This window comes from Ctenopharyngodon idella, chromosome 4, assembly GCF_019924925.1.
Source record: "Ctenopharyngodon idella isolate HZGC_01 chromosome 4, HZGC01, whole genome shotgun sequence".
In the NCBI taxonomy this organism is placed as follows: domain Eukaryota; kingdom Metazoa; phylum Chordata; class Actinopteri; order Cypriniformes; family Xenocyprididae; genus Ctenopharyngodon; species Ctenopharyngodon idella.
The window spans coordinates 13,197,160-13,211,824 of NC_067223.1; the positions used below are offsets into that span (position 1 = coordinate 13,197,160).

General features: G+C 37.2%; 1 protein-coding gene across 1 annotated transcript in view; it reads right to left on the reverse strand.

The window, feature by feature from the left end:
* The window catches only part of mpped1 (metallophosphoesterase domain containing 1), a 42,500-nt gene that overhangs the window by 5,169 nt on the left and 22,666 nt on the right, over positions 1-14,665 (reverse strand). The window lies entirely within an intron of this gene.

Genomic DNA, 14,665 nt, shown 5'->3' on the forward strand with positions numbered 1-14,665 from the left:
TACAGGGATGAGGACGGATAAGATTGTGTCCTCATCTTTTCTTCTCCCCACCTCCCATCACTTCCTGTCATCTCGCTGCCGTCGAATGTCCAAAAAAGCAGGGGCGTAGGGACGATTTGAAAAGCTTGGCTCATGAATATTAATTAAGTGATGTAACGCTTCCCTAGGAGTCCAAACTGATCGAAAAGGCTGGTAAGTGGGCGCTACAGATAGAGGATTACCATTTGTGCATTTGTTCAGTCCACTGCCAATGCACTCGATTGGCAGAGGGTTCTTCTTGGTTTTAAAGTCATTTAAACAAAACAAAGAAAACGCTTAAAATTAGGGCAGTCAACAATGTTTTAATTTAGATTCATTTGAAACATTTAAATATATTAATTATTAAACAGATCATTATAATGTTACATTTATTAAAAAAATAATAATATTGAAGAGTGGTTAATATTTTTTATGACTGCCTTATATACAGGGCTTGACATTAACACTAGGGCTGGGACAATAACATGTTGCAATAAAATCGAGAAATGATTCTGGATCGATTCTGAGATTTTCCGAATGCATTGCGATTCTCTCTCGAATCGATTCTGAGCTTAGTTTTTAACAGCAGATGGCACTGCGTGCTTTAGAAACACCTGTACTCTGCTTGCTTCCAATTCCTTACCGCTTGAACCTTCTACAAAATAATCATTCATAAAGTTCGAAAAGGTTGAAGTGAATTACAAGGGTGTTCGCAGTGGGCTGTTTACATTAATCTCACGTCATAAAAGCATTCTGAGGTGCAAGTACTTTCTCAGACTCAGCCGAATGCACAAGTGCTCTTCTTCATGAGCATTTGAGTATGCGGTTAAAAACTAGCCTAGAGCGCAAAAACTAAGCTCAGAATTGATTCGAGAGAATCGCGATGCATTCGGAAAATCTCAGAATCGATCCACAAATCGAGATGAATCAATTTATAGTCCCAGCCCTAATTAACACCCACCAACCCACCAAATATGGGTGGATTTCAGCAGTGGCATGTAACGCAGTCACTCCTACTAGCCACTTTGGCGGGTTGAATGTTATATATAATATATAAATCGTAGTCTTTTTAAAAAAGCATCTGAAATAATAAACTAAGAGCAATATAGTGTTGTCAAAAATAGCAATTTTTCGAAACATATCGATACTGAAATATCTGAAACGCTTCCAATACTCATTTTCCGCAGATAGATACACGATACCAGCTGCTCTCAGAAGGAATATAGTTGGTTAGAGGGTTTGAATTTCAGTGTGGGATTGCGTATATTGCGCATAATTTTACTCATTCCTGCAGATTTTGTGCTCACATAAAGCCGCCTCTCAGTACTAAATTGAGTTCTTTTTCGCTGTTTATTACGCTTAAACAGTCAAATACACACAAAATAATGTCAAAATGCTGGTCTTGGTGAGTATTCACGTAAACACAGTCAGTTATATTTTAAGTGAACGTAAACAGTTGAGAAAGAAGACGCATAAGTAACAGTATAATGGATCCGTGCGTCAGGTCTTAAAGTGACAGCAGCCTAATATACCTGCTGCCAAATTATGAAATAATATACTATCTATATGGCAGATATTATATTATATAATATCTATAAAAATATCTATATGGCAGTTTTTCCCCATGGTATCAATGTCAAAATTGTGGCCAGTGAAAATGCTGAGTGGCTAGTAACTGTGGAAAACCACTAGCCACAGTGGCTGGTGAGCAAAAAAGTTAATGTCAAGCCCTGATTATATATATATATATATATATATATATATATATATATATATATATATATATATACACACACACACACACAGTATATGTGTATGTGTAAGAGAGAGAGAGAGACAGAAGAAGAAGAACAGAAAGAGAGAAATGGGGGAAGAACAGAAAGTCAGGAAGAAAGAGAAAGAAACAGGTAGAGAGACAGTTTGTAAGGACAGAGGGGGGGGTTGATGGTTTTGCCTATGCCCCATCACTTTGATTGCAGATGCACCAAGCTTGAGTGACGGTATAGAAATTAACATGTCACTAACAATCTGTCCCCAGATCCATCTTCCTCTGCTGTGGCGGATTTGCACATTTATGTGTGCGAGTATGTTGAAAGACTCTGAGTGTGTGTGTGTGTCAGTTTACACATGAAGGTTCCCTTGCCTCTACGTGGATTTTGTAATTTATAGAGAGCAGTCACTTGAAACATTTACTTTTATAGCTGGCTGACGCATCAGTGTCCTGCCGCTGCAAACAAACACACACATGCACACACAGACACAGACCCTTTGAGGAGCTATCTAGATCAGCCCTGGGTTCCATCATCTTAAGAAGGTCAAGAGGAAAGAAGGGGCTCATGGGAAAGCGAATGCTATTTTCATTTGATTTTAACTGATTAATATTCAAATCACTTCTATCATCAGAGTCTAAACATTTATGATCAAACATCCGAAGGCCCACGGACGCAGTCTGATTAATTCACATCTCTAATCTTAAAACATTTAAAATGGCCTTTGCATATTGATGGTGCTATTTAAATATTCATTTCCATCTTTACACGGATATCTCAATTACACTGGATTGAGAAAGGACTCATTATTGGTGTCCCAAACAGATTTTCTAACTGAGTAGAGGGAGATTAATAAACAGAAGCAAAATGAGAGAGAGAGTGTTGCATGTGAACACAGAGAGGAAGTAAAACACTTTGAAAACTGCTTTAAAACACAAGCATGATTCAATCATGTAATTCAAAAACTCTGGCTCAGTTTAATGAAGATTATTTCAAGCCAGAAGATCAGACTAACACGTGTAATTTCTTAAAATGCGACACGGCACAGCCAGTGTTCTTGATGTACTAAACCATCTGTGTATTTATCAGTTTGGATGTTTTTTGATTTGTCATGGTGAGTAAAAAGCAGAGACAGCTGTTTGCTTTCATGCCTTTACTCCCATGATGCCACACCAGTGGAAAATTTGAAACAAATAAATACTTTGCAAACTAGATTTTAGCATTTTCTAAAGCAAATTTAAGGGGTGTCTGTCCATGCAAAACTCATCAAAGCGGAAATTTTCGGCAATAGTCATAGGAACTATGAAAACGTTCCTCCTGTGCCAAAGCCTGTGGAAGAATAATCACTCGTCTTGCTTTAGCAGAAACTACTAATCAGAACTAATCATGCCATGTTGTTAATGTCTGTTGGTCACCACAGTCCCTAGAACAGTCTATTCAAAGTAGAAGTAAGGTCTGGGTCAAATCAGTGAGTGTGTGTGTGTGCATGCAAAACCTCTCTTGGCCAAATGATATCGGTGCAGTTTTTACATAAATCTTTAAACGGATGGCTGGGGGGGGAAAGGCTGTGGGGCGACTGTGCTTCAATATTTCATCCCATTGGTTAACTTCAAGGGTTTTAAAAGAAGAGAAGATGAGAGTTATAAGAAAATATACATTTTTTAAAAAGAATGCGTTAATGACTCACAGAAATGTGAAATCTAAATCAATTTTTGCTACTAGTAAGGTGGTGCACTTTAGAGTGGAAAGATAAAATGTGTACGAAAATTGGGGAGAAATAAAAGGAGAATGCGAAGCAGAAATAGGAAGTGTCATTCACAGGTCAGTAAAGTTTGTGCTAACAGCCCTGTTTACATCAAGCACATACACAAGCACTCTATTCCAAAACCTTTCTGACTGGAGAAACGTACCCTTAGAAGGCAGCTTATACACTCTAAAAAATGCTGAGTTGTTTCAACCCAAATTTGGGACAAATATGGACAAACCCAGCTGTGGCATTAAATTTTTAAATAAAATTTTTAACCCAACGGGTTATTTGACCCAAACAACCCAGCATTTTTTAGAGTGTATAAGGCAGCTGCCTTCTAAGGGTACGTTTACACGCCAATGATATACTAAATACGGAAATGTTTTTCCTTTGCGTTTTTCATGTACAGACGACAACGTTGTCAAAATAGTCCCCGTTCACACAGATCTGCAAAAATACATGCCAGGCCAGTAGATGGCGATGTCATTTTGTAAAGAAACGCGACGCACCTATAGACTGAACACGTAATATGCATGTGCATGACGTCACTGTTTTCACAATTTTGCATGCATATCCTTTTCAAAAACTTGCACTTTGAAACCCGTTATCAAACATTGGCATTTTCAGCCCCTAATACGCCGTTTTCATGTAAATGAACGGGCAAAACACATAAAAGGTTTACATGGCACGTGTAATTGGCCCCTAAGGCGACATCCTGACTGTCATGGAACCTCATAAGTGAACGATTTGAAACACTCTCCTGTATTCTCATACTTTCTGACCAATGAATTTTCATTTTTCCAGTCATTTGACATTTTGAAAAAATACATACTACAACTTTTCCATGATTTTATCAATTTTCCAGGCCACTTTTGAAAGGTTTTCTAGGACGGTGAGAAATCTGTTTCTCCATAGGCAGTAACTCTCAAGCTGCACAAATAGCATTTGCATGCGAGTTTAAAAGCAATTGATTTCAATAGAGTTGTGTGTTGGCATGTTCCTAAGCTAAAACAAATATCGGGTAAAATAATCCATTTTTAATTACACAGAACTATTCTTATCAATACTTTTCATGGCCAAATTAAATATGCTTTAATAATCAACATTTCTCTTACTTCATTCACTTAGCTTGTTGCGATGCATTTTGCGATTGTCTTATGCACAATAGGACAATACACGTGATTCTGCCTTAGAATTTGGCTAAAATGAGGTATATCTTAGGATTCAGCTTAATTAAGTTGCCTACTTTGTGAAACAAACTTCAAGATGGAAGCGCTCCTATGCCTTAAAATGATTCCTCCATAGGCAGCTCATTAGAACATAGCATAACGTGTGTGCACATATACACAAACACACACAAGCTATCTGCAAAATGAGGAGAGCTTCTGTTCAACATCCTCACCTGTGGCTGCTGTAATTACAGATGCTGGTGGTAGCCTGACCCTAATTACAGAGGAGGTGTACACATTATTCTCTGTGTGTGTTTAAGATACTGTATTGTGCATGGCACAGAAGCAGGTATGAAAGTGAATAATTAGTAATGTGATGTTTCTGACAATGACCCAATTGTGTGTACGAAGAGGTTGGGAATCTACAGGGACAAGCTGCTACATCTCTGAAGAGTTAAGAGGCAATATCAAACAGCCTCTTGACAGTGCACACACACACATAACCTCATTAAGAGAGCCTGTTTCAATTAATAGCTTGCAGGTCACAACAGTCCACTGAGATATACTAGCACATAAAAAGTGCTGTCAACATCACACATGCGATCACTTACACACTTGCACTATGAATGAACTTTTCATGACATGCTATTTTCGAATTAAATAGCTTATTGAACAAGAAAAGAAAGTAAAATAAAAACAAAACACATTAATCTGTAATATCTCAAATTATTTTATCAGAGTGAAATCAAAAACGAAGAAATATAAATTCATACACACACACGAAAAACGATGTAGGTCGGGATTTGATTTTATTCATTGGTTGTAAAATAAAATATTTGATATCACATATCAAACTAAAAAAACTATATAAAGAAATCTGAAACTAGTTGACCTCCCTAATCAGCTATCAACTAAACTACTAGTTGATCATCGTGACCCATCTCTAAGTTTTGAGCCAGTGTTGTATATTTGCAGTGTACTGTGTTGTGTAGTTGTACTTCAGGCAGTGTTGCATATTTAGCACAGTGTAGCTGCATTTTTCAGGCCGTGTTGTATATTTAGCACAATGTGCTGTGTTGTTTTGTTCTGAACTGCAGGGCCGGCTGGACTTTGATGTTTAATCTGAGAGAAGCAAGCGGTCCATTCACACGGGGCTCCAGTCCGAGCAGCACAGCAGGAGAGACATACACTCCACAGAACGATAGAAAGAGAGAGAGAGAAACCCTGGAAGGCAGTGTATATCAGTCTCTGACAATAAAGGGATTAGACCAGGCTTGAGCTGATATACGAGTGTGTATCTGTTTATGTTTCTGTCAGACATAGCTGCACGCATGCTCTGCACAACTTCACCGTTTGCCTGATTCCCCCACTCGGTCTCTGTCTCTGGGTTAAAATGTGGTAAATATGGGACATTTGGTCCCCAGCATGACTTATGCAACACTCAGCATGTAAAAGTGAAACCAAGACTACTGGCCATGACATTTACACACATTCACAAACACACACGCAGTGAAACAAGTTTGGATTCAGTACCTGATAATGTGGAAATAATAAAATAAAATAAAATAAAAATATTGGTGGTAGAGAAATTGAAAATTCAAACTGACATCAATCGAATGAGCACCACAGCTCAATACGAGCATGTGTGTCAACCACAAGGCCACGGTTTCCACCAACAATTAAGCACTAACGATAGTCTTAAGTATAAATTGAGGGGTGGATAATGAATTTGGACCCTGGGTGAATGTTTCTGGTCCATTGCATCTGATCCGGACAGTCCGAGACCAGCAGTAACAAACCCATCTGTGCAATGAGACATCTGCCCACACAGCTCGACACCTCTCTCAAACTTACACACACACACATACACTCGCACTGGCCTGGGCACACAGCAGACTTCAGAACAGCTGTGTGGACTCACACTCATCAACAGGAACATTCACAGCACTGATTAACATAACGAGCCAAGAGCAGGGACACACACAGAAGTGTTTGATAGCCGATGCAGCGCTTTAAAGGAATGGATTGTGCAAAAATGAAAACTCTCCCATTATTTACTCACCCTCATGTCGTTCCAAACCCGTATGACTTTCTTACAGAATGTTGAATATAAAAGGAGAATCTCATTAGCACATTAGCATATTTAGATTTGTCGCATAACATGCACATGCCAAATTTAAATGCGTGCAAAATCCCTTTGTGTCCCATGGAAGAAAAAGTCATACAGGTTTTGAATGATATGGATGTGAGTAAATGATGACAGAATTGTCATATTTTGGCAAACTTTTCCTTTAAAGTCCATCCATGCTTTCTTAAAAGCTGTTTTTAAACGTCCGTGGTTGCATGAATAAAGACCCCTGCTTCTGCAAAGCTACATTCGGCATTCCTTTTGAAAAATCAGGCTTAATAAATGCTTACTGAAAGAAAAAAAAATCCTCAATGGACAACATCTGCAGAGAAGCTCTCATCTTGCAATGGTGTGTAGGTGTATGTGTGTCCACATAAAAGACGAAGATGCTCAATTGCAAGAAATACCCAATTAAACTTTTCATTTATACTATAAAAGACAAGTAAACTTAAACTTTCCAAAAGAATCCCCATGGCCCTTCACAAAGAAGAGTAGAATAGGAATGAGAGAGACAAAAAAAAAAAAAAAGACTAGAAGAGATGACGAAATTAATCGAGTGAAAGAAAAGCAGTCTTCATAGAGTTTTTGCAATTATAAACACAAAAACAAAGGCTCATGCTATCTTGGTTTGGAACGTTTAAGCACCCTACATTTTTTTGCATTTTTGTTCTGAACATTGTGGACAGAGAAAATAGTCTGAAATACCTATATAACTGACCATATTCTTCCTACAAAGCTATGCCAGTTTCATGTTTTTCGTTTCACTCTGTGGAAAATATCTGCTCGCACAATTTAACCTGAATCAGTACATCAGGTACATTTGTTTATTTGGCAAGTAGCAATGTAATATGTGGGATAATGTGTAATTCAGACAATCATTCAAGCAAAATAAAACCCTTTAGGGCAGTGCTTCTCAACCTTTTTGACACAAAGGCTACTGTCCAAGACAATATTTGAGCTGATATGTACCTCTGGGACTTCTATTGTGATGATAATAAAAAACAAAACTCCAAAATATGATGCCAGTGAAATGTTGTATAAGTGTATTTTTGTGTTTTAACATTTTAATTAAGATTGTTACTATAATTAAATGTAATACTTAAAATAAATGAGCAATATCACACTGTTCTCGGCGGGTACACGAGCACTAAACGGGCACTGGTGGCCTGGAGCTCGCATCTCCGAAAATGTCTCAACAAATTGTAAAATAGGCGCTATGATTAAATATAAGTCACATATTTCAGGTCTAAACAACTACATTCTCAACTAAAAAAAACTCTTAAACTACAGTTTGTGGTATAACAAGTGTAGTATTTGTAAAAATTTGGTGGATTTGCTCAGTCGCCATGACAGTTGCTTCAAGCGGAGTGATTCAAACAGTGAAAAGGTAGGAGCGCTGTTATCACTAGAATATCACACGGCTCTCAGCCAATCATATTAGAGAACCAGAAAGAACTGTTGTATAATTATAAATAATTTGAAGACTTCCCCTAGAAGTTTGCTAAGGACCTCTAGTGGGCCCCGGGCCCCTGTTTGAAAACTACTGATTTACAATTTTATAACTCTACATATACAATTACTGTATGAGTGTTATTCAATTATAATACTCAATTATAAGAGGGTTTCAATTAATAATTGGGTTTTGTTTATTCTAAACACTAAGGAATTATCGTAAAAGAAAACCCCAGAGGAAATCTATAACATGTAACCGATGCATTGACATTAGGTTGAAAATAACCTGGAATATTCCTTTAAAAATCATTATTAAAATCACAATAACTTTTTTAAAGCATTGCAAACATCTTTGCTGAATCTTTTGATAAAACTAAAGACATACTGTACAGTATCCCAGAGCAAATCTGAATGTTTGCGCAATAGGCCTTTAAACTACAAAGCACACAGCGTCTGGAGATACTTCACACTGAACGATTACTTCTGTTTCTTCCGTCGGGTCCCTTGGCTTTGTCTCTCGTCCTTCTTCCGGGAGGATTTTAGGAGCGCTGAGAGATATGTGCGACTCAAACAGACACGCGCATGCAGCGCTAATGAGCTCCCTCTGGAAGCCCTCAAACACTCTGTCATACGTTATAATTGCGTTGGCAATACGTTAGGTTGTGTGTTAGCAGTTTGTATATGGTGTTGGAAAGGTGGAGGAGGACGTATGGAGAGGAGAGAGTGGGATAGAAATGGAGAGGTTTAAAAAGGGATGAATGAGGGAAAATATTGAGTGTGTGTGTGTGTTTGAGTGAGAGAGATGAGCCGTCGCCAGGCCCCTCTAGTCTGAACTGTGAGGAGCAGGTGCAGGACAGCAGCATCAGTGTGTGTGTGTGTGTCTATGTAAATGAGTGTGAACGTGTGTCAGTGACCGTGTGTGTGTGTGAGATGAGACTCTCACATGGAGAGACTTGGAGTGATGCAAAGCTATTGCCTTCTTGGTAATGAACACACACACACACACACACACACACACACACACGCAAGGTGAACCGGTCAGGTCATAGAAACTTACTCCTGCTGTGTTAATGCGTTTTGTGTTGGCTTATACCAGCACGGCCTTTCGGCTTAGCTTAACATTTACACACAGATACAGTTTCAGCTTGATTTGCCTCAACTTGCCCATCTGAAACTTTCTGTGAGATTTTAGCTCATGAGGAGCCATTTAAATATTGTTTTAATGCCAATGCAATGTATTTTTAAATGTTATTTATAAAAAAGGTCCCGCTTTATATTAGGTGTCTTTAACTACTATGTACATTTAAATTAATCATTTGATACAATGCACTTATTGTGTACATACATGTTTTTTACATTGTACTTACACTCTGAAAAATGCTGGGTTAAAAACCCAAGTTAGGTTAAAAATGGACAAACTCAGCGATTGGGTTGTTTTAACCCAGCGGTTGGGTTAAATGTTTGCCCAAATTGCTGGCTAGTTTTATTTAACTCAACTATTGTTTAAAAATTACTTTACGTCTGGCTTAAAGACCCAAAATAGGTTTGAAATTAAAAATTAGACACATAATTACTAGAGACAGCAATAAAAATCAAAAGGTGAACATTTATTAATAAGCAATTTAATAAATGATTATTGTTCAATTATTATTCATTAAACTTATTAATAAATGTTTATTTCCAACATATTTTGGGTTCATTTTAAGCAAGCAATACAGTAATTTTTAAACAATAGTTGAGTTAAATAAATCTACCCAGCAGGTTGGGCAAACATTTAACCCAACCGCTGGGTTAAAACAACCCAATCGCTGGGTTTGTCCATTTTTAACCCAACTTGGGTTGTTTTTATCCCAGCACCAAAAGTACCTGGTTGCCTTAAAATTTTGAGTTCACTGAAATTAAAAATTTGAGTTAATACAATGAAGGAGATTGGTTTAATCAACAGAAACTCAAATATTATGTTATCCGAACCACATTAATTATTGAAGTTGATTGATAAAAGAAAAAAAAATGTTGTGATAACAAAATCATGAAAATATTTTTTTACAGTGTACCCATACCACCAAACCTGTCCCTAAACTTACCCATATCCCACCTCAACAACATAAAAAGTGTTTTGCAATACAGTATGAACAAAATAAGAACATTGTACTTATTTTTTGATGTAACTACATAGTAGTTAAAGACACTTAATGTAAAGTGTGACCAAAATGTAATATAATTGCAATGCTTTTTTTTTTTTAAATGAGGATCATAAAAATTGTGTTAATACAGCTGTGACGCATTTTTAAAAACTGGATTCATAAAAGTGTTTTACATTTTATAGGTACCCTAGATGATGATTATTTGTGTGAATGTGCATCTGTGTAAGGGAATCAAATTTCTCCATCTCTAATTGGTGGCAGTAATACTCGCCAAAGTTTTGCCACATGGTACCAACAATTCATTCCTCCACAGCTGTGCGAAGGAAATAAATAGCCAGTTCAGAACAGTGAGCAAAAGGGGTGTAATGAGCAGGAGAGGGAGTTAAAATACAGAAACTGAGGTAGAGTAGCAGAGGAAGCGCAGAAGTGGTTGTCTGGGATTGTGGCGGTGTTTCTAAAAATCAGCGTCTAATTCCGCCTGTGAAACTGCTGGACATTTTTTTTCCTCCCTCTTCCCTCTCTTTCCCACAGAGTGATAGTTGCCTTAGCAACCGTGGCAAATCTTCCTTTTCTCAAACAGATGTCCCATTTAGTTGGAAATTAGAATGTGTAAAAACCCAGGAGACTCAAATTATTTCCAAGTTCTCCGGGAGGAGGGAGACGGAGAAGAAAAGAGGAGTGCGGAAAAGAAAGGAGTGGCGAGGGATGGAGAGAAAAAGAGGAAAAGGGAGGGAGAGGGTTACATATCCTCCTCCTCAGGAAGTGTGAAAGTGTGTTGATTAGCCATCGCTGTGGGGCAGCTAATTCTGACGCCCGACCACACGCCACAACCAGCACTGAAGAGGCAGCAGCCGGAAAAAGACACAAGAAAGGGAGGACAAGATGAATACAGGATGGGTATGAACCATTGTATGGTCCGTCTTTTACTTAATACGGTGTATAATTTATTCTCCGAATCATTTTTTTCGATTTACGTCTCAGTTGGATGCAGACTGCGACTGATAAAGCAGGTGACGTTATGGAGAAGGACAGAGATAAACTGTATTATCTCGACTGTTTCGCAGGTAAACAAATTCAGTGTTTATGAGAATGTAAAGAAATTCCCCAGAGCCGTGCGCGCTCACATATGTGCGAAGACACAAGCGCGGTGTGAGGGAGGAGTTTTCGCCTTGGAGACCAATTTACAGGTAACATCCAGCCAAGACATGAAGCCCCACATTCAGTTGCTTTTAATAAAAAAAAGCTTTCTTTTCTACCGCTTTCCCAAACAGAATGACTGACACATAGATAACAGGCTGAAAAGACTGGCACGTTGGAATATCTGGTCCGCACGTTGAAGGCCCTTGATTCGTGTCAATGTTCCCCAACTCTATGAGCATTAAGCTACAGCTTACCTACTGGAGCAATGCTATTTCTTAATGTTTAGCTTTTTTTCTTTTTGCAACAAGTTTATTGCTGACGTTTCAAAGCACTGTCACTGATTATGCATTTAATTTGCTGTTATCAAAAGGTTTTGAGGCACGGTGCCACAAATTGCCCTAGATATTTAAAAAAAAAAAAAAAAAAAAAAAAATATATATATATATATATATATATATATATATATATATTTTTTTTTTTTTTAAACTATGATCTATATACATAATCAACATATTATCATTTTATAAATTGTTATAGCCATAAAATAATATGATATTTTATTCTAGGGCCATCTAGTTACAGGTTTTGACACTGTAGTGACCTTTTCAGTTTATTAATTCATATGAATTATTTGCTAAAAAATATAAATAGACAAAGTTATATTGTAAAAACAAAAATGGACAACAAACTGGGTGCAAATTTTGCTCATAAATTATAAAATATTTAATTAATTAATTAATACATTTCTGGCACTGGCCAGTACCATTATGTTTGTGACCATTTTAATTAATAAATTGAGTTGAATTACTCTAAAAACTGGCCATTATATGTTAGAATAAAATAATAATTTTTGAAAATCATGAACTAAGAATGAACAATACTTCTATAGCATTTATTAATCTTAGTTAATGTTAATTTCAACATTTACTCATACATTATTAAAATCCAAACATTTTTGTTAACATTAGTTCATGCACTGTGAACTAGTATGAACTAACAATTAACAAATGTATTTTTATTAACTGACATTAACAAAGATTAATAAATACTGTTGTATTGCTCATTTTTAGTTTATGTTAGTTAATACATTTACTAATGTTAACAAATGAGACCTTGTTGTAAAGGGTTACCAAAAAATTTTATAATGTTAATTTCTGACCCATGGAAGCTTGTTTCCGCCACTAAATAACAAAATAAAAAAGGTAATTGAGACTATTTATCTCAATTCTGACTTTTTTTCCTCTCAGAATTGCGAGTTATAAAGTCAGAATTGCGTGATATAAAGCAATTGCGAGTTTTTAATCACGCAATTCTGACTTTACAGCTTGCAATTCTGACTTTATAACTCACAATTCTGAGAAAAAACATCAGTCTTTTTCCCCTCACAATTGGACATTATAACATGCAATTGCAAGTTTATATCTCACAATTCTGACTTCAGAACTTGCCATTCTGACTTTATAACACGCAATTCTGACTTTATAACTTGCAATTCTGACTTTACCACTCACAATTGTAAGTTTATATCTTGCAGTTCTGAAGAAAAAAGTCAGAATTGCAAGTTATAAAGTTTTTTATTTTTTATTTCATAGCGGAAACAAGTTTCCATACCGACCAGTACCCATACATTTCCGATTCTGCTCTTTTTCTGTCTGAAGCTGAAATATATTTGACATTTTTTTCCTATTCTTTCGCTATTACTAGTACTGTGCACACTTCCCACTTTCTACTTGGCAGCCTCATAAAAGCCCACAATGCCCAAGCCTGGAAGAGAAGAAGCAAAAGACATGAGCCATGTGAAAAGGCCTTTAAGAAAAAAAAAAAAAATCCAAAGCAGATGGAAACAGACAAGGTCGAACAACTTCTCTGTGTTTAGAGCGGCTAACTCAAGTGAGTGAGCGTGCGTGAGGGGTCTACATGACAGGACTAGGCCGTTCAAACACCCCCCTCTCCCTCAGGCATCTCAGATGTTAATTGAGGAGGTCCTCCTGTGGCCAGCCCTACATAGCCGAAGCGGTGAGCTCTTTTCCCCGTAGGGAGACACGACTGATACTGTACTAATCTCTCCTCTCTTCTCAAATCACTCTCCACATCAGCCGCCACTTTAATTAATTCACACAGACGTGCCGACAAGGTCAAGCAGTTAAACGCACTGTTTTATATATATATCCACCACCACAACGTCCTCTCGATCATTAGGCTCAGTTCCTCCTCTCCTCCTTTTTAATCGTTCGCTTCGTCCAAATGAAGGGCCGTTCATTAGCGGCTTGTGCCGTGTCCCCTTCATCAGTGAAGAGGAGTCATCAAACACAGGGGAGGCAGGTACACCAGAAGAGAAGGGAAAACGCACATCCTCTCTGTCTTTCACTTTACTTTCTTTCTTTTTTCTTTTTTTTTTTTTGTTTTGATGAGCTTCTTTAATTGGGCCACTACAGAGGAGAAGCAAATCCTCAATAATTAAAAAATCTAATTACGGAGTCTTTTGCATCTCTGGCAATAATTATTCCTCGTGGAGTCACTGGATAGTGAACATTTCTTCTATTTTCATTTCAGTTTTACAGGGGGAAGTGTCTGCTTGCTCCTTTTCGCTCTCTTTTCCTCCTCCTCCCCCTTTGCATCGTTCTCAGGACAAACTTTTTGATGGCTGTCACTGATCTTAAACAACAATAAAAAAATGCTTAAACACTTCTTAAATCCCACACATAGTATATATGAGGTGATCAGTATGACTAAAAAACTAAAATAAATAAATAAAATCACAGAATGAGTAACTTTATATCATGTTAAGGTAAATGGTATTCCGAAATTTTTGATAGAAATTCATAAATTTTTAAATGTAATAAAAAAAAACTTTTATGTAGTTTATATACTACATAATCCATATTACACTATTTTTGTATAATCTAGTGAATTAAATACCTATTAATGACCAGTTCTCTCTTGTCTCGACTTTGCAATTTTGCATCACTCCAAGTTACTCTATAAATGCTAGCACAGCACTGGGCACATGCCGTCAAGCAAACATACACATATATACGTTGGCAGCCAGGTGTTCAAGAACATGGACGGTGATCTGTTTTTGCTTATGGAAGCCCTGC